The 20,279-nt window shown below is 39.5% G+C and overlaps 1 long non-coding RNA gene across 1 annotated transcript in view; it reads right to left on the minus strand.

Annotated features, from left to right (window-relative positions):
* Positions 1-2,420: 2,420 nt before the first annotated feature.
* LOC122559393 overlaps positions 2,421-20,279 on the minus strand; it is a 38,325-nt gene continuing 20,466 nt past the window's right edge. Inside the window, exon 3 of the long non-coding RNA XR_006314420.1 lies at positions 2,421-4,193. This is a non-coding gene — a long non-coding RNA (uncharacterized LOC122559393). The remainder of the gene's footprint in view (positions 4,194-20,279) is intronic.

Raw genomic sequence — 20,279 nt, forward strand, 5'->3', positions numbered from 1 at the left:
TTTGGTTTTCTTTTTATTTCTCTCTCATTCTTTTCAGTCATCTTTTTATTGGTGTTCCTGTACCTAATTCAACATTGAATTCTGTTACATTTCATTCTCAATCCTTGCACTGTTTATTTCCTCAAACCTTTAATCTGATTGGCTGATGAGATAAACAGCTACTTTCTCTGTTCACTCAGGTTCCGGATGCCCTGTCACCCTTGCTGTGTATTATCAGCTCACACTTTCAACAACTTGCCATGTTGAAAATGAATTAAAACTTAAACATGCAAGGACAAGTCTAAATAATGGCAGAGACTGTTGGATACCCTGCTACCGCAAGTTATAGCCTAGTAGTTGCAATGGCAAGCATAAAATGTTTTATATCTTGCCCTGCAGCCTACAATGATGAAAAAGGTAGTTTTACTAGAGATGCTTGACATTTCAGCGATTGAATTCCTAGCTTTAGAAGCACAGACATATAACTTACAAGGAAAACACTGGAACTTAATAACAGATGAAGAGGGGGTGGGGGATATGTGAAGATTTTTTAGAGTAACAATGCCCCTTAAATGTTGCACTTAAAAAAAAAACAACCTTTGAAACATTTTAACTGTTCACTTCTGGATTCCAAAGATAATATGGCGTTTTTCACCCATTTTTGAGTTACTTTGAAACTAAGTCAGTGTTGTGCCTAAGTTAGAGAATTCCTTATTATACGGCTACAATACTGTCTTTGTGAGAATAAATGACATCTGTAAGTTGGAAGGAAACACTTGCAATTGGATAAAGCAGTTCAATTTGTAGCGAAATGTTATATTGAAAAAGTCAAAGTCAGTATGGTGGTCACCGATTTGTGTTCAGGATTCATTGTACAGTGAGATTTTGATCTTGAGAGTTTTCTTCTTGAGAGCTCTAAGGAACTGCAGGATACAATGTGAGAACACAGCATTCTTAGCTACATACATGCATCTCTTAGCATGCAACTGAAGAATGGCTTTGGCAAAGGTCTCAGAGTACCAAGTCTCTCAGGTAACCAAGTCAGACGATGCTGCACGTTATGAGGTGCATAGAAGAGAAATTTGCCTTTTGGAAGCCTGAAGATAAAAGAACATCCCAGAACACCATTACCCAATACAAGCTGGGAAACCTCATCTAGGATTGTGGCTGCCGTTTCTATAATTGGCCTCAGTACCTATGCTAGGCAGGGAAATAAACCAGCCACAGTTCCTGTTCTTTCAGTGACCAGTGCTGGAAATTGTAGTGGAAAAAAGTTAGGTCAGAGGAGGAATAGGTTTGACTGTAATGCTCCACTTATCCCCCACTGTTAAATCCCAAAGAGGATTGGAAGAGGTTTGACTATGATACTTTCTGGGGTGGGATATGTTGCTGACGCTTTTGGATAAGTTTACTGAGGAATAATACTAATGCCCCAAACTGAGCCGATCTCTTCAGGAAACAAGTGGCAAAGTAGAAAAAACACTAGAAATACCTTTTTACACTGAGAAATTTAAGTAGTCCATGATTTTGCACCCAAGAAACTGATTTAAATTCCATCAGAAAATCTGAGTGCTTCATTTTGCTTTTCACATAATCCAAATGATAAGGCCAAGATTATCTACTTACCAACAAGTTTCATACATTGTAAGAATCTTGTTACAAATGAGTTCAATAAATCACTAACCTGAACACTAACTCCCTTTTTAAATTCATTTTGTATCTGTGCTGTGGCTAAAATTATTATGATAGATTGGAGAAACCCTTATCTATTGAGATATGGAGCTCAGTGTGGATTAAATTTATAGGTAACCATAAACTTAAGACCTAATTTACTATCCAATTACAGATTTGTGGGTGACAGGGTTTCCACACTAGTATCACTCTTATTAAGATCACAGGCACCATTCAAACAATTTTAACAGAGCTTCCTCTCAGTAGAATTGTGCTGTATAGTATATTTTAATAAACAAGGACATTTGCATTTATTAGAGGAACAGAAATTAAAACCAGCTCACTGTTTCTCTGAAAATCAAATAATTCAAGACCTTCAACTTAATACACTATATTTGCAGTTATTGCAGTGGACTCATTCATTAACATCTCTAGTGAAGCTTCATTTATATCACTGTGAAGTCCAATCCATTTCCTTTTACAATTGTGTGTTTTTATGTGGACATGTGAGACTATGGAATGACTGAAATCAAACCCATGTTGTTCAACAGACTCTGATATCCAAATTATCTCACAATAGATTTTTCTCAAGCTATTTAATTTCCTAAGAGAGTTAAATAACCATACGTAAAACACACAAGGTGAAACTGTGAAATTTCTTCAGACCCCCGAAGGGAAAGAAGCAAAAATTCCAAGTATCAGTCTAGCATTACAATCTAATTAATTCAAACTGGACACCAGGTTCATTTCACAGACGAATACCCAATGGCCCCAAAGCAGGGCTTTCATTCTGTCAGCAGGAATGGAAGGCTTTATTAAGGAAAGACTGGAGAAATTTTTCTCCCTTATCAAAGGAGATCTGACAGTGACATTTGAAATTGTTGAAAGTTTTGATTAAAAAAAAGGTAAAACTATTTTAGCTGTTTGTTCAATTGTTAAATAGGAGATAAGTTTGGTGCTCTAATTTCCTTGAAACAGTTCCCTGTCTACCATTGTAACTGCATAGGTAAAGTGATCAAATCACTGTGATACTCATACACAGAGTTTCTACTGCATTTCCAACGAAACTACAATTTCAGAATAATAGCAACTTTGAGGGAATTGTTAAATTTGTTGAAATAGTAAAGTGAGAGGTTGGTTTTATTTTTTCAAAAGAGAATGCTTAAGAATTTGAACATAAGCATTTAAATGGTACAGCTGATAGACAGGGAAGCTGACTGTGTCGCTCTTGCAGAGAGCTGGTATGGGTTTGATAGGCCGAGTGGCCCTTCTCTGTGCTCCAGAATTCTAACAGTTTACTAGTCTCACTGATGCAGGACAAGTTTACATTGTATCACAAATGAAATCTAACAGCAGCTGAGTGTGTAAAATTAACACAACAGATTAGGATCGCTATAAATGTTTTGGCTGAAGTTAACATATTGTATAGAAGAGTCCTTAACTCAGAATAATATTCACTCACTACAGACCTACAAATGGCCCAAACAAATTGGGCACTGTAACTTTAACTCTGAAACATGTTTTTCTCTTTGTTGTTGCTTAATGTCACTGGCTTCATCTTGAATTTTCTAATTTATGATCTACAGGGTCTGGGTAGTGCACTGAGATACAATGCCTTCCTTTTACTTCTGGGAGTGGAGATCAAGTTCAGCCCAAACAGATGGGACAAAAGGCTTCTCTCTGCGATGGTTGTTATGGGCTCGAAGCAAAATTAACTCGGCAGACTCAAACAGTTCCCAGTAGATATAAGTCAATAGCACAAAACTACCCATAATTTGGCACTAATTGGCACTAATTTGCCAATCTCATTCAGAGAGGCCATAAGCTAGATGGTGTGGGAAATGGAAATGCCTTGCTTGTGCAATAGCTCGGAGTCTAAGAATATTGTCAGGGTAATGTGGATGACATTGTATTTTACCTAGCAATAGATGGAAGTGATTGGTCATTAAATTACAAAGACGATATTAATTCCTAAACCCACAGTACAACCTCTAATAAGCAATATGCAGTTTCAATTTGCAACAAAATGAATATTTTCATAAATGTGATTTTAATTTAACTTGTTCTCAAGATATGATATATAATAAAGCTACAAAGATTGTTTATTGGGTGAACAAGAATGCCTTAATTAGCATAAGCATTGGGCTTGCTGGCAAAGAGAAAACAAGGAGAAATCAGCCTGGAGTTTTGCTCCTCATTGCTGATGGCTTCTGCTGAATAGATTAATATTGGTTAAAGACATGAGGAGGCTAATCACTGATTTTCCCTGTAGCTTAATAGTTTGCTGGGATTTTTGCAGGGAGTTTCTGTAAGATTTTCTCTGATTGGTTTGCTGTAATTAAAGCAAAAGATTTACTGAATTCCTGGAAGTAAGCAGAAATAGAGTATTTGCTGACATTCCACTGAAGATGCTGATTGGCAGAGTCCTGAAGGAATTTCCTGGTGTTCCTGTTGTGACTCACACATGAATAATGCATTTGGGGAGGCACTGAAGGATGCTGAAAATAGAAAGTTCTGGAGAATCCTTGCAGGTCTGGGAGCATCTGTGGAGAGAGAAAGAGAGTTAGCATACTGGACTTAAAATGTTAACTGTGTTTCTTTCTCTATAGATACTCTTAGACCTGCTGAGTTTCTCCAATACTTTCTGTTTTTATTTCAGATTTACTGTATCTGCGGTATTTTTCTATATCTGACACTGAGTGTCATCAATGGGTCTGAGAGGAGAGCAGGAAAAATATGGGTGAAGACAATCATTTTTCTTTACTTCCAATGAAACAGTTTTAAGACATCAAAACCAATAAATTGTGAAAAGAATTTAAACTGTAATTTACCTGTGGGATCATAATAGGCAGATGAGCTTAAAATTTATGAGGTTTCTGATTTTTTATGCATGATTAACAGTTTATTTGTTCATTAAACTTAAAGGGACATCACAAAAAAAGTTTCCATGGAAAATAAATGTATCAGTCTGCATTACATGTTTTGAGTCACTTGGGTGTTTATTCCTATTTTGCATGCTTGCACCTTTTCAATTCTACCTACTTTCTTTGTTCCACTATCTTAGCTGTTCACATTTCACTGTTTTAATATTGTGTGAACATTATGGGATAAGGAGCACAGAATTCAGTTTGGTTGTTCTCCTGAACCCAATCATTTCCCTGCAAGTGCTGTGCTGCCAGTCACTTTTGGTTTGGCTTGCACCTAACACCCCTCACCCTGAGGATATGCTCACATGCATCACCAGAAGTAACTGAATGCATTCTATCCTGATGCCACACGACTGACCAGCCACCATTTGATATTTTTGGACTCCGCAGGTGCATTCTATGAATTTAGAAATCTCCCACAAAAGATCAACTGCTCAGCTGCAAAGTGGGCCCTGCAATAGCATTGTGTAAAAGATCAGGCAACTAACATGCAGTTTTATAAAAAATACTTCTGCCGTTGTAAAGTGAAGGTACTCGAGAGTGATTTGGAAGGTGTGGTGAGTTCTTGGATTTGCCTGAGTGTTGCTGAATCCTCGGATAGGGGAGAGGCGTAAATGACTGTTTCAGTCAAATGTTGCAACTGGTATGGGGTGGGGTGTAGCAATGGGAGAGCCCCTGGTTTTGCAGCATGATCAGGAAGTTCTGTTATGGCTTCCACAGACCAGTCTCTGCACAGTGGACACTGACAAGTTGAAGCCAGCCACCTCTGTTTTTCTTAACAGTGACAAGAGGCTATAAACAGGCCAGCCAATGTGGATATACATGTCCAATGGTGCTTTCCTGCATGCCACTTCAAGTGAAAGTGAAATCCCTGTATCCAAGTTCATCAGCCATCTTGCTCTCCATTGAGTTGAGTCATGAACCATACATTGGGCCACTTCAAACTGATGCAGGAAGCCTGGTGATGGGAGAGAAGGAAATAGCAGGAGAACTTAACAAGTACTTTGCGTCAGTTTTCACAGTGGAAGACATGAGTAATATCCCAAAAATTAAAGGGTGTCACGGGGCTGAGTTGAGTATGGTTGCCATTACGAAAGAGATAGTGCTAGAAAAGTTAAAAAGTCTTAAAATTGATAAATCTCCTAGCCCCGATGGGATACACCCTAGAGTTCTGAGAGAGGTGGCTGAGGAAATAGCAGAGGCATTGGTTGAGATCTTTCAAGAGTCACTGGAGTCAGGAAAGGTCCCGGATGATTGGAAGATGGCTGTTGTAACCCCCTTGTTCAAGAAAGGATCAAGGCAAAAGATGGAAAATTATAGGCCAATCAGCTTAACCTCGGTTGTTGGTAAAATTCTAGAATCCATCATTAAGGATGAGGTTTCTAAATTCTTGGAAGAGCAGAGTCTGATTAGAACAAATCAACATGGATTTAGTAAAGGGAGGTCATGCCTGACAAACCTGTTGGAATTCTTTGAAGAGGTAACAAGTAGGTTAGACCAGGGAAACCCAGTGGATGTGGTCTATCTAGACTTTCAAAAGGCCTTTGATAAGGTGCCACACGGGAGGCTGCTGAGCAAGGTGAGGGCCCATGGTGTTCGAGGTGAGCTGCTGGGATGGACTGAGGATTGGAATGAGGTGTAGCTGGGAGTGGAATACGTGGATGGAGGTGGGGGTGAAGGTGATAGGTTGGAATGGATAGGTGGAAATGAAGATTGACAAAGGGACAGTCCTGAGGATGGTGCTGAGCTGGAGGTTAGGAAGTGTGGTAAGGTGGGGGAGGGGAAATGAGGAATAATTGTTGAGGTCCACATTGATGCCCTGAGGTTGAAGGGTTCAAAGGCAGAAGATGAGGCAATCTTCCTCCAGGTGTCAGGTGGTGAGGGCATGGCAAAGGAGGAGGCCCAGGACCTGCATGTCCTCTGCACAGTGGGAGGGGGAGTTGAAATGTTCAGCCAAGGGGCGGTGGGATTGATTGGTGCGGGTGTCCTGGAGATGTTCCCTAAAGCGCTCTACGAACATAAGACCATAAGACATAGGTGTGGAAGTAAGGCCATTCGGCCCATTGAGTCCACTCCGCCATTCAATCATGGCTGATGCTAGGAAATTGTTTCAGTTAAACGAGGAGACTAGGACCTGTGGACACAGCCTTAGAATTAGAGGGGGTCATTTCAGAACAGACATGCGGAGACATTTCTTCAGCCAGAGAGTGTTGGGCCTGTGGAATTCATTGCCACGGAGTGCAGTGGAAGCCGGGATGCTAAATGTCTTCAAGGCCGAGATTGATAGATTCTTGTTGTCTCGAGGAATTAAGGGCTACGGGGAGAACGCTGGTAAGTGAAGCTGAAATGCGCATCAGCCATGATTGAATGGCGGAGTGGACCCGATGGGCCGAATGGCCTTACTTCCACTCCTATGTCTTATGGTCTTATGGTCTTATTAATTCTGCCGTGGTTGCCACATGCTAGCCCCCACTCTATACCATCCTCCAAGATACATACAGTATCTGAGCTAGTGGCTTGACAGATCAAGTAACAGTGTTCCTGCATTAGTGCTGTCCAGTTGCATCCTCTCTTCCTCATCTTGGCCTGCTGAGGCTGGGTAGTCAGCAGCTTTTCAATGTCTGAAAGTAGCTAAGTTAGACAGGAAAGAATGGGCTGAAGGATGTGTGTGGAAAGCAAGTAATAGTAAGAGGAAACAAAACAGAAGTTGCTGGAAAAGCTCAGCAGATGACCCTTCCTCAGAATTGGGATTTACAAATCCTCAGTTCTTTTGGATTTTAATAGCAGGATGAAGGTGAACTGGAATGCAAAGCACAAGAGTTTCACATATGAATATTGTGCATGAGCCCTGAGTACCAGGCACTGTTGATGGGTGTGTTTGTTGAGGGGTGGGAGCGCAGTGTTGTAGATTGAGCAGCATATGAATCTAGTGGCAGATCTGGTAGGAGGTAAAGTTGCACTACTTGTGGCAAGTCATTAGGTTTCTTGTGACACTGATACCAGGTTCTAAGGACCTGATTGTGAGAATTAGTCTTTCCTATCCCTGACTTCCAATCCCTTCTGGGTTGTCCTTGAGGGCCATGATTCCCAACCCTGCTCCCCACATCCTCCCAACTCCTCCCTCCCCCATCACCACCGCCAGTCCCGCACTCCTGTTGCTGTCATGACATCTTTCCATCCACCCCCCTCTATCATAAAGACCTTCAGTAATGCATCCTTGATCCTGATCACACAGCCCTCCTCCCCCCTCACCCTCATGACTCCAATCCTCTCTGCCCTGGTGTTCCATCTTCCTTCTTTAGAATTGCAACAGTAGTATTCAGCAGCAGCTAACTGTCAGTCATTGTGTCTTCTCTTTACATGTGTTATTAAGAACAGAAAGCTGTATGCCCTACATCCTACAAGTGAAAACTGTTCGCCTCCCAACTCAGAGCAGGGGCAGTCAGCAGCAAGGCCCAAACTCTGCACTAATGCAACAATCAGGTAAATGGGGTGGCACTGGCAGAACCAATTTGCAAGCTGCCCTCCTTCCCCAAAACTAGTGCCGGCAGCTTGTGAATCATGGTTCTTGTACCTGAATAACTGCTCAATTCAATTTTTTAGTAAAGAGGTTTCGGGGGCAGGAATGGACATTGGTGAAATATGTTTTTATAGGTGTGAGCAGTCTTCAACTGCAGCACCATACCCAAAATACAATAGTCCCCCCATACCCCCTGGAGATACATTCCAAGACCTACTGCGGAAGCATGAAACCGCAGATAGATGCAAACCCATTCATTTAAATAGGAAATTTACCTTCCCAGCAGCCCTCTGGTCCATGGTTCCTTGTAATATGTTCGGGCCACAGTAAACTGGGGGTAACTGATGGATTCGGGGGTCACCCTGTATCTGTATTTCACAACTTCAATTTGCATACTAAAAAGAACAAGTTCCTGAAACAAGCTTCAACCTTCAACTGTGTAGGAATTGCTATCTTTTATGGTGAAAGTTCCATTAAAACCAGGGCATATTCCTTCTGGGGACTTAGACAGGTCAGTTTAATTCTTCATTAACATTATTGACCAATAATCTGTTGGGTACACAAATGTTTGAAGGTGTCAGGAAAAGTTGTTAAAAATATTACATAAATCCAATGTGCACAAGTCGGTGTTTTCTGTTCTACTGCATTTATCTACCAAACTGCAATATCCATGTTGACTTTTCTGCAATATCACAATATAGCTCAGACATGCCACAGGCAATCATGGGAGGTTGATCATCAGCATAATGTCGAACTGTCCATCAGTTTTCAATTAATTTTGGATTATTTCTGCTTGTAAAGATTTTTGGAATTGAGATCCAGAAATGAGATGAATAACTAAATAAACTGATGTTTTTTGGTACTCTTCCTCAGAGGAAGACTGTGGGCCAGGAGAGTTCCATTGTTTTTCAAGTAGGTGCTGAAGGATCTTTAACATCTGCTTGAACAGATAGGCCTAAGTTTAGCTTCTTATCCCAGGGCAGTGCAGCAGTGTCTTGGTCCTGAGCTGAAATATAAGTCTATACTCCACATTTGAGTCCTAGAAAGTGCTCACTCCTTTTCCTTTTGATTTAATTTGCTACAATATTGAGCTCGTGTGATCATGACCATAACTGTCTGACAAAGAAGCACATCACTTTATCCTGCTAGAAAGGTCTGCTGTGAGAGGTCATTGATTTTTCCAATCAACATTTTAGCAGTTCATTGAATAGATAGCCAATCTGGACATCCCATTCTCTGTTATAGTAAAATAGCAATTGTTGAAACATTTACCAGTAGAGATGGATTTGGAGCTCTGAACCATGGTTGTCCAATTTGTTTACTAAACTTATTTAAACCAACCACCTGACGAGGAGTAGCGCTCCAAAAGCTTGTGATTTCAAATAAACCTGTTGGATTATAATCTGGTGTCATGTGACTTCTGACAAGGAGGATAAAGGCATGCAATTCACATGTTAAAGTTCTGCTTTGATTACACTGAGAAAGCTAAATAAGCATCAGAGCAGGGAAGAAATAGAAGGATATTAAGAGGGTTACTCATGTGAAGCTTCAACACCAGCAGGGACTATGTGGGCAAATGGCCTGTTACTGTACTATAATTACATGTAGGAATTTTTGTGCAAAATTGGTCAGGAGTTTTCATGCAGCTATTGTCTCACTTAATTAGGTGTCCCAAAACAAAATCTTAACTACTGGATAAATACATTTCCAGTACATGTCACTGGATAATGAAAAAATATTGGTAAATACTGGATCAGTTTTCCCTTTCCTAGTCTAGAGATAATGAGGCTTATTGTGCTATCTGTACTGCTGTGTTGCCTGAAACCAGCTAACCAACAAAGAACATGGATCAAACCTGAGATTTGGTCATATCTTAATAATAAGTTACAGTTTGTTCAAAATCCCATGTAATTTACTTATAAATTCTACTTAGACTTTTCATCCAATGTGCAAAAGTCTGTTTTATTGCTTTCAACCACCATAACAGCAATCTACAATATTTACTTAAAATACTTGAACATTACAATATACCTCAAATATGCCACAGACAATTTTGTGCAGGTTTGATCTCAGGAATGTTGTTAAAGCTGGCCACCGACTTTCAATTAATCATGGATTCTCTTTACCTCAGCTTGTAAAGATTCTTGTAATCGGAGGCCATCACTCTTATTACAATTCTCATTTCTGAAACATTTTTGAAAAGCATTATTTCACATCAAAATGAGGCAAATGTACATTGAATCTTCGTGAATGGTGCTGGACTTTCACAAGACACGTTTGACAGACTTAACTGAAGCACAACTTCAAGACACAACTTGTGTCCCTCAGGATGTAAGAAACTCTGCACGCATTGCCAAGAGAATAATTTTTCTAGAAAAATGATAACCATTCAGAAAGCCAAACCACATTAAAGAAACAATGTACCTATTTGGCACAGTGCCAAGAATGTCATTCAAACCTCGCAAAAATCAAAACTAGACATTGCAAAGTATGCCTTCAGCATACTTTTGACTTCCAGCTCAGGATCAAAATCAGTTGTCACATTACAAAGTAATTTTAAGGCATGTTTAAATAAATAGTGGGACTGCAGTTCAACAGTCTTCATGTTTGCCAACATTCACAATGAATTTTAAGGACCATGCAAATGTTTGAGCTAGGGTGGCAGCCAAGGTTGTATTGACAACTTTGTGATTTACAGATGTTTGTATCAAATGTAATATTTAATTATTTGAGAGCTGACATTATGCATATCTTCTCAGAAAAAATATTTCTTTTTAATTTTTCAAATGGCAGTGACTCATACTATGGTGTAATTCTGTCCCTCGGAGAGTGACTCAACTAACCATTCTTTATCCATCTTTTGGACTTATGAAGTTTTACATAGCTGCTAGAGTTCAAAATATCTTCAAATAGATGCTAATTAAATATACAATTGGATTTGAACACATTCTCTGATAAAGTATTGAGATTATGATTTTGTGAAGCAGGGAAAGAAACCAAATAGTTTTTTTAAAAAAGCTACTGAGAATGTTAGCAATGGCCCATACATTCATAGAATGCTTACAGCCCAGGAGGAGGACATTCAGCCCATTGTGTCCATGCTGGAACAACTATACATTACACTGTCATTTTTCTCTGTTGGTTCTGAAAATATTTCCTCTTCATATAATGTGAATGTTGAAGAAAAAGCCAGTTGGGCATATAAAACAACCCCTCTTATTTGGCAGCAAACACACATATGGCAAAAACCCATAACCCATAAAAACCCAAGATCTCATTTTGCAGTGAATAAATGCATATTTTGGGCTACTTTCACCTTAAGAACCAGCTCAGTTTTTCAGCTCAGAAATGCAGCTGAAGGTTACACTTACTTTAAAATCTGCACTTGGAATCAAGCAGATGTTATGAGCCACATTGCCAAATAGCTTATCACACACCAACACAGAACACAGTGATAGACATTTGTTAACTTGTCAAATAGCTATTGGTGTTAGTGAATAGAAGATGAATCAATCTGTCCTGTAGACGATTCTCAGAGCAAATGCAACCTGAGAACAGGAACCAGCCACTAGTTTGGACTTGAGAAACATATATTGGGAATGGGTCCTTGAAAATCAGAATGGCTACACTGTTACCAGAAATACAATGCATGTATACACACTTCAATGGGCCAAATCAGATGCTGAGTGCAGCAAAGACTTCAGACAGCAGCTGACTGATGTACACTCACATTGGGTTCAGAATGGTGAGTGCTGTGATGAAGATCAAAATCGCTTCGTGACCACCAGTAGGGCTTATCCAGTGATTCGTCATCATATACTGGCAAAAAGGCAAGTTTCCATTTTCTTATATTGGCAACATGGATGAAATGCTCTTGAATTTCAATATTCTGAACAGCCAAACTATGGAATGGAAATGTTCAAATCTAATTCTACTGGAAATCACAGGACATGAGAAGGCAAGGTTTACAGTGGTACTATTTGGCATGGCCAACAGATTAAGATATAAACATATGGTATTTTTCAAAGGTAAAACACGTAGAAAAAAGCAAAACTTCCCTAAAGGAATTTCATAGAATCACACAGCACAGAAGAGTTCCTTCAGCCCATCGAGTCCATACTGCCAAAAATAATCTACCACCTACATAAGCTCCACCTGCCCACACTCGGCCCATAACCTTGAATGTTACACTATTTCAGGTGATTATTCAGGTAATTCTTAAAGGTTGTGAAGTTTCTTGCCTCATCTACCCTTCTAGACAGTGCATTCCAAACCCACACCACTCTCTGGGTGAAAAAGCTTTTCCTCAAAGCCCCACAAAACATTCTACCTTTCACTTTAAAGTTTTGCCCCCGTGTGATTGATCCTTTGACTAAAGGGAACAGCTGCTTTCTATTCACCCTGTCCATCCCACTCATAATCTTATACACCAACACCACCACACCCCCAACAACCGTCTCTGCTCCAAAGAAAACAACTGAGTTTACCCAGTTTCTTTTTATTGTTGAAATGCTCCATTGAGTGTACATGTCCATGACAACAGTTGGATGGAATGAAGATGTTGGTCAATGTGTAGAATAGGTGTTCCAGTGGTCAGCACAAAGAACACAGCTCATTACTGTGGGACATATTCAGATTCTGTGCCCGCAAAGAAATAACACTCAAATTGTAATTGTACCTGTGGTTTAATATTCACAGTTCATCGTTTAGATGTGTGCGTCAACAAGTCATTTGAGGATCATATTCATTCTGAATGAAACTAATAATAGTTGACAGAGAAAAACTCTTTACAAATATGTGTGCTGTCCTGCTTGACATTTGATTGGTTTTGTCATCAAATCATGGGACTCTATCAAATCCTGAACTGTCATTAGATTGTTCAAAAAGTGCAGAACATCTAATTCAATGGATGGAGAGGAAGATCATTTATGAGGGAGAAATGATTCTGAAATTGATAGCATCATCCAGAATGGGCTCCTTATGATGATACCATAGCCAAGAAGACTCAAGTTTAATTCGATATACTCTTTTCATTGAATTTGACAGATTTTAAAACATTGCATTATTGTTCAAGCCATCCTTGTAAAATTGTTTAGTGAAACAGTTTACGTTAATTTAATCTGAATTAGGGACATAGGAAAGGAAAAGGTTGAGATTCTGAAGGAAGATTACAGAGTGGCAGAAATTTAAAAAGGAGGTCCTCGAGAGTAGTAATGTCTGGATTACTCCCGGTGCTACGAGCTAGTGAGGGCAGGAATAGAAGGATAGAGCAGATGAATGCATGACTGAGGAGCTGGTGTATGGGAAAAGGATTCACAGTTTTGGATCATTGGAATCTCTTTTGGGGTAGAAGTGACCTGTACAAGAAGGATGGATTGCACCTAAATTGGAAGGGGACTAATATACTGGCAGGGAGGTTTGCTAGAGCTGCTTGGGAGAATTTAAACTAGTAAAGTTGGGGGCAGAGGGGGTGGGGGAGAGGGGGTGGTGGGACTCAGGGAGATAGTGAGGAAAGAGATCAATCTGAGACTGGTACAGTTGAAAACAGAAGCAAGTCAAACAGTCAGGGCAGGCAGGGACAAGGTAGGACTAATAAATTAAACTGCATTTATTTCAATGCAAGGGGCATTTTTGATAAGGGATAGCATTACAGCTGTGCTGAGGGAGGATATTCCTGGAAATACATCCAGGGAAGTTATTTGGATGGAATTGAGAAATAAGAAAGGGATGATCACCTTATTGGGATTGTATTATAGAACCCCCAATAGTCAGAGGGAAATTGAGAAACAAACTTGTAAGGAGATCTCAGCTATTTGTAAGAATAGGGTGGTTATGGTAGGGGACTTTAACTTTCCAAACATAGACTGGGACTGCCATAGTGTTAAGGGTTTAGATGGAGAGGAATTTATTAAGTGTGTACAAGAAAATCTTCTGAATCAGTATGTGGATATACCTACTAGAGAAGGTGCAAAACTTGACCTACTCTGGGAAATAAGGCAGGGCAGGTGACTGAGGTGTCAGTGGGGGTGCACTTTGGGCCAGCGACCATAATTCCATTAGATTTAAAATAGTGATGGAAAGGGATAGATCAGATCTAAAAGTTGAAGTTCTAAATTGGAGAAAGGCCAATTTTGACGGTATTAGGCAAGAACTTTTGAAAATTGATTGGGTGCAGATGTTCGCAGGTAAAGGGACGGCTGGAAAATGGGAAGCCTTCAGAAATGAGATAATGAGAATCCAGAGAAAGTATATTCCTGTTAGGGTGAAAGGAAAGTCTGGTAGGTATAGGGAATGCTGGATGACTAAAGAAATTGAGGTTTTGGTTAAGAAAAAGAAGGAAGCATATGTCAGGTATAGACAGGATAGATAGATTGAATCCTTAAAAGAGGAGAAAGGAAGTAGGAGTATACTTAAGTGGGAAATCAGTGGGGCAAAAAGGGGACATGAGATAACTTTGGCAAATAAAATTAAGGAGAATCCAAAGAGATTTTACAAATACATTAAGGAGAAAAGGGTAACTAGGGAGAGAACAGAGTCCCTCAAAGATCAGCAAGGTGGCCTTTGTGTGGAGCTGCAGAAAATGGGGGAGATACTAAATTAGCATTTTGCATCAGTATTTACTGTGGAAAAGGATATGGAAAATATAGACTTTACGGAAATAGATGGTGACATCTTGCAAAATGTCCATATTACAGAGGAGGAAGTGCTGGATGTCTAGAAATGGGTAAAGGTGGATAAATCCCCAGGACCTGATCAGGTGTACCCTAGAACTCTGTGGGAAGCTAGAAAAATGATTGCTGGGCCTCTTGCTGAGATATTTGTATCATTGATAGTCACAGGTGAGGTGCCGGAAGACTGGAGGTTGGCAAACGTGGTGCCACTATTTAAGAAGGCTGGTAAGGACAAGCCAGAGAATTATAGACCAGTGAGCCTGACTTCAGTGTTGGGCAAGTTGTTGGAGGGAATCCTGAGGGACAGGGTGTACATGTATTTGGAAAGGCAAGAACTGATTAGGAATAGTTAACATGGCTTTGTGCGTGGGAAATCATGTCTCACAAACTTGATTGAGTTTTTTGAGGAAGTAACAAAAAGGATTGATGAGCGCAGAGCGGTAGATGTGATCTATATAGACTTCAGTAAGGCGTTTGACAAGGTTCCCCATGGGACACTGATTGGCAATGTTAGATCTCACGCAATACAGGGAGAACTAGCCATTTGGATACAAAACTGGCTCAAAGGTAGAAGACACAGGGTGGTGTTGGAGGGTTGTTTTTCAGACTGGAGGCCTGTGACCAGTGGAGTGCCACAATGATCGGTACTGTGTCCCCTACTTTTTTCATTTACAGAAATGATTTGGATGCGAGCATAAGAGGTACAGTTAATAAGTTTGCAGATGACACCAAATTGGAGGTGTAGTGGACAGCGAAGAGGGTTACCTCAGATTACAACAGGATCTGGACTAGATGGGCCAATGGGCTGAGAAGTGGCAGATGGAGTTTAATTCGGATAAATGTGAGGTGGTGCATTTTGGGAAAGCAAATCTTAGCAGGACTTATACACTTCATGGTAAGGTCCTAGGGCGTGTTGCTGAACAAAGAGACCTTGGAGTGCAGGTTCAAAGCTCTTTGAAAGTGGAGTTGCAGGTAGATAGTATAGTGAGGAAGGCATTTGGTATGCTTTCCTTTATTGGGCGGAGTATTGAGTATAGGAGTTGGGAGGTCATGTTGCAGCTGTACAGGACATTGGTTAGGTCACTGTTGGAATATTGCGTGCAATTCTGATTTCCTTCCTATTGGAAAGGTGTTGTGAAACTTGAAAGGGTTCAGAAAAGATTTACAAAGATGTTGCCAGGGTTGGAGGACTTGCGCTATAGGAAGAGGCTGAACAGGCTGGGGCTGTTTTCTCTGGATTGTCAGAGGCTGAGGGGTGAACCTATAGAGGTTTACAAAATTATGAGAGGCATGGATAGGGTAAATAGACAAAGTCTTTTCTCTGTGGTCGGGTAAGTCCAGAACTAGAGGGCGTAGGTTTAGGGTGATAGGGGAAAGATATAAAAGAGACCTTTCGGGCAACAATTTCATGCAGAGGATGGTACGTGTATGGAATGAGCTGCCAGAGGAAGTGATGGAGGCTGGGACAATTGCCACATTTAAGAGGCATTTGGATGGGTATACGAATAGGAAGAGTTTGGCAGGATATGGGCCATGTGCTGGCCAGGTGGGACTAGATTGGGTTGGGATATCTGGTTGGCATGGATAGTTTGGAACGAAGGGTCTGTTTCCATGCAGTACATCTCTATGACTCTATGACTGTATTGGTTTTTTTAAATCACATTTCAAATGCAGACCATCTATATACAACAACACCGGTGATTCACATTTTTATACATGACATGGAAGTTGATTCCTGTTTCAGAATGATCAAAATATTATAAGTTGACTTATATGCTGTGTTCTGCAGTAATTAATCAATTCCTTCTTGAAAGCCTCCACATACTTACCTGCAATGATTCCAAATCCTACCCACTTGCTGCATGATAAATGCTTTTCCACATGTTGTTGCTGCTTCCTTTTTGCAATCACCTTAAATCAATGTCTTCTAGTTCTTGATCCTTCCACCAATAGGAACAATTTATCTCTATCTGCTCTGTATACTTCCTTATGATTTTTGACATCTTTAACAAATCTGCTCAGTCTCCTCCAAGGAGAACAATTCCAGTGCCTCAAATCTGTCCATATGCTTGTAGCCACTTTTGTAAATCTTTTCTGTATCTCTTTTTTGAACTTACAAAGATACAAATCAGGAGCAGGAGGAAGCCATTCGACCCATCGAGCCTAGACAACCAATCAGTAATAGCTGATCTGACTGTGGCCTCAACTCCACATTCTCACCTAAAACTAAAAATGTTGTGACAGTCAACTAACTTTAGATAACAGAAGCTAGAATTTAAATATTACAGTTGTTCCTTTATTTGTTAATATAAATGACATAGTTGCTGTAATATTTCTGAGGAAAACAGATTTAGTAATATGGCTTTAGTTACATTGAAGGTCTCACACAGGTTTATCTAACAACTTATGGTTACAGATAGCAATGCATACTCCCTAACCCTAGCCTGCTCTGTATCCATGAGCAGGAATCCCAAAGGCTGTCAGGGTTAAGGACATCTCCTCTAGGTGGAAAATAACTTGAAGAGGGAGAGGAGAGTTCTAGTAGTTATCATCCATGTTGGTAACAATGGCATTGGCAGGACCTGAAAGAAGGTTTTGCTGAAAGATTTTGAACAGTTCGGAGTTAACATACAAAGCAGGATCTACAAGGTAATAAACTCTGGATTCTTACCTGAGCTATGAACAAACTGGCATAGGGTAAATAATGTTCAGTAGTTAAGTGCGTGACTTAAAGGTTAGTATGGATGGAATGTGTTTCAGTCTGTGGGGCAGTGGCACCAGTACTGGGGTATGGGAGCTCTTCTGGTGGGATGGGCTTCACTTAACCCGTGCTGGGACCAGTGTCCTGATGAATTAAATAATAGATCTGAAGAGAGGGCTATAAACAAATTCAAGAGTGAGTGGAGAGTTTGGGAAAGGAAATGTAGGTTAATAAAGCAAGAAATTATGGCAGCATTGGAGGGCAGATATTTGAATAACGACCCAGAGTGGGACAGGAAAGGTTAGAAAAGTATTAGTAAATACTTAAATAGAATCAAATTGGAAAAATAGTAACATAAAAAGGCAAACTTAATAGCTTTTTACTTGCATGCACATTATATTCAGAACAAAATGAATGAATTAACAGCAGAAGTGCAGGATGGCTGGTCTAATCTCAGAGTCATTACGGAAACGTGATTACAAGATAATCAAAGCTGAGAACTAAATATTCCACGTTATGTGACTTTTCAAAAGGACAGGAAAGGGTGATGGGTTTGCATTGTTGGTAGAGAATGGACTAAGTATGATAGCAAGAAATTATCTTGGATCGCAAGAATCCTTATGTGTGGAGATAAGAAATAAAAATGGGGAAAAAAGAAAGCCCCTTAATAGTAAATATATGGTGGGACAGATAATATATCAAGAGATAATGAGGGTGTTTAACAAAGACAGCACATTAATGATGCGTTAGATAAATCAAAATGGAGATTGAGATAGGTTGGCAGAGGTAGAATTTATAGATTGTATTTGCAACAGTTTCCTAGAACAATATGTTGTAGATCTAACATGAATCAGACTATTTTGGATATGGTAGTATGTAATGAGGTAGATTTAATAAATGATTCCAGAATAAAAGATCTTCTTGGAAACAGTGGTGAAATTTAGCATTTGGTTTGAGTGGTACAAACTTGAGTAAGTCAGAGGATTGAGAGAGTTTCAAAAAACAAAGGACAACCAAAACAAAGGAGGGAGAAGATAAACTTTAAAGGTAAACTTGTAAGCAATAACAAGATGGACAGCAAAAGCTTATTTAAATTCATAAAGAAGAGAGAAGCCAAAGTGAACATAGGCCCCTCAGAGAATGAAGCTGGGAAATAATAATAGGGAACTAGGAAATGGCAGAGGAGTTGAATAAACACTTTGCAAAACAAAGGAGGGAGAAGATAAACTTTAAAGGTAAACTTGTAAGCAATAACAAGATGGACAGCAAAAGCTTATTTAAATTCATAAAGAAGAGAGAACCAAAGTGAACATAGGCCCCTCAGAGAATGAAGCTGGGAAATAATAATAGGGAACCAGGAAATGGCAGAGGAGTTGAATAAACACTTTGCATAAATCTTCACAGTAAAGACACTAATAGCATTCCAAAATTAGTAAATAATCAAGGGACAAAAGGTGGAGAGGAAATAAATAAAATAACTATCATTAGTGAAAAAGTGCTAGGGAAAGTACTACTGGGGTTAAAGACCAATAAGTCCTCCGGACCTGCTGAGATGCATCCTAGGATATTAAAGGAAGTAGCTACGGAGGTAGTGGATGCTCTTAGTGTTATAATGTCTCTCCATTTAGATAATATACTTTTTATTCTTGATGCTAAAGTAGACTATTTCACATTTTCTCACATTATACTCAATTTTTCAAATATTTGCTCACTCTTTTCATCTATCTGTACCCCAATGTAGCTTTCTCATTACCTATTCACAACTTATTTTCCTACCTACCTTTGTGTCATCAACAAATTTAGCAATCTATCTTTGATCCCTTAATCCAAGGCATTTATATAAATTGGAAAATAGTTGACACCCCTACATTGATTGCTGTAGAACATTACTCATTACATGCTACCAACCAGAAAATTACCTATTCATGCTGACCTTTTTTACCTGTTAACTAGACATCTTCTACCCAGGCCAGTATGTTAACACCTCACTATTACTTTTTATTTTCTACAAAACCCTTCAATACGACTTCTTAACAATTTCCTTCTAGAAATCGAAGCACAGTTCATCGACTGTCTCCCCTTTAACCACAGTGCATGCTACTTGTTCAAAGAACTCCGATAAATTGGTTAAACGCAAATGCCATTCCACAAAACAAACATGCTGCCTCTCCCTGATTAACTGAAACATTTTTATATGCCATGCCATTTCATTTGACATTTTCCTCATGACAGATGTTAAGCTAGCTGTAGATTTCTATCTTCTTTTCTTTTAAATGAAAGAGTTGCAGTTGCTAGTTTCCTATCTTTTTTATTTTGCAATATTCCCTGAATCAAGAGAATTTTGGAATACTAAAACCAATGCATCAAACTATCTCAGTAGCAACATTCTTTAAGACCATAGGATGAAATCTATTAGGATTCGAGCTGCTCCAACAATTTCCTCAGTGACATTCTTCGGTGGAGCATAAGCTGCTCCATCCTCTCCATTTCCTAATTTTCCAGCATGCTACTTGTATTGTCTACAGAGAGGATTGAAACAAAATATTTATTGCATTCATCTATTCTTTCTTTACTTTCCTTTATTAACTCCTCAGACTCATTTTCTATGAGACTATCGTTCATTCTGTGAATGGTTTATTTTCTAAATAACCACAGAAGTGCTTACCATCTTTTTTGTATATTTTAGCCAGTCTTCTCTTATACTTTAATTATTCACTTTTTATTAATCTTTGAGTCATGCTTTTTTAAAATCTCTCTTCTGACTTGCCACACATCTTTGTGCGATTATATGCTTTTTCTTCAAGTCTGAT

Source organism: Chiloscyllium plagiosum, chromosome 19, assembly GCF_004010195.1.
Source record: "Chiloscyllium plagiosum isolate BGI_BamShark_2017 chromosome 19, ASM401019v2, whole genome shotgun sequence".
In the NCBI taxonomy this organism is placed as follows: Eukaryota; Metazoa; Chordata; class Chondrichthyes; order Orectolobiformes; family Hemiscylliidae; genus Chiloscyllium; species Chiloscyllium plagiosum.